The sequence below is a fragment of the Myotis brandtii genome, unplaced genomic scaffold (assembly GCF_000412655.1).
Source record: "Myotis brandtii unplaced genomic scaffold, ASM41265v1 scaffold247, whole genome shotgun sequence".
In the NCBI taxonomy this organism is placed as follows: domain Eukaryota; kingdom Metazoa; phylum Chordata; class Mammalia; order Chiroptera; family Vespertilionidae; genus Myotis; species Myotis brandtii.
The window spans coordinates 1,855,078-1,855,773 of NW_005359352.1; positions in this window are offsets into that span (position 1 = coordinate 1,855,078).

Genomic DNA, 696 nt, shown 5'->3' on the forward strand with positions numbered 1-696 from the left:
TGCCGGGTCCGTGTGTCAGGTCCAGGTGTGCCAGGTCCAGGTGTGCCGAGTCCAGGTGTGCTGGGTCCAGGTGTGCTGGTGTTCAGGTGTGCCTGTGTGCAGTGGTGCCTCAGCTGGCTCCTCCCCTCATGCCCGGCCACGCGTGTGGAGAAGTGGGACAAGGTCTCTGGGGACCACTGAGCACCTGGGGAACAGGAGGGGCACGGAGCTCAGAGAGCGGACCCCAGGGGAAGGGAGGCCTCACGCTGCTGCATCCAAGTCTGAGCCAATCACCCTACAGAGCCAGCCTGGTGCAGACACACACGGAACGTTCTTCCGGCCGCTTCTCTGTCTGTCCATCAACACAAACGTGTGGCCAGACGCCGGGCCTCACAGTTAAAGAAACGGACTAAAGGTGCCGTAGTTCACCCATCTGGTCAGCAACGACTAAAGATTCTATATGGCCGAATAAAAATCCGATATTGCTGACTGTGGTCAAGGAAGACTTCCACTTATTTTTAAGGAATATAATAACGATGCCGTTTGGAAGATTACTTGGAAGCAGGTAAAACATAAACTACACGTACCTGTGACCCACATGGGCCACCCCGGGCATTCACGCTGCGGCTGGACGGCACCGATGTGTCCTGTGCCGTTCACAGCACGTTCTCGGCAGCACACTGTACGGCACCAACGCCGGGGAGCCACCTCAGAGCC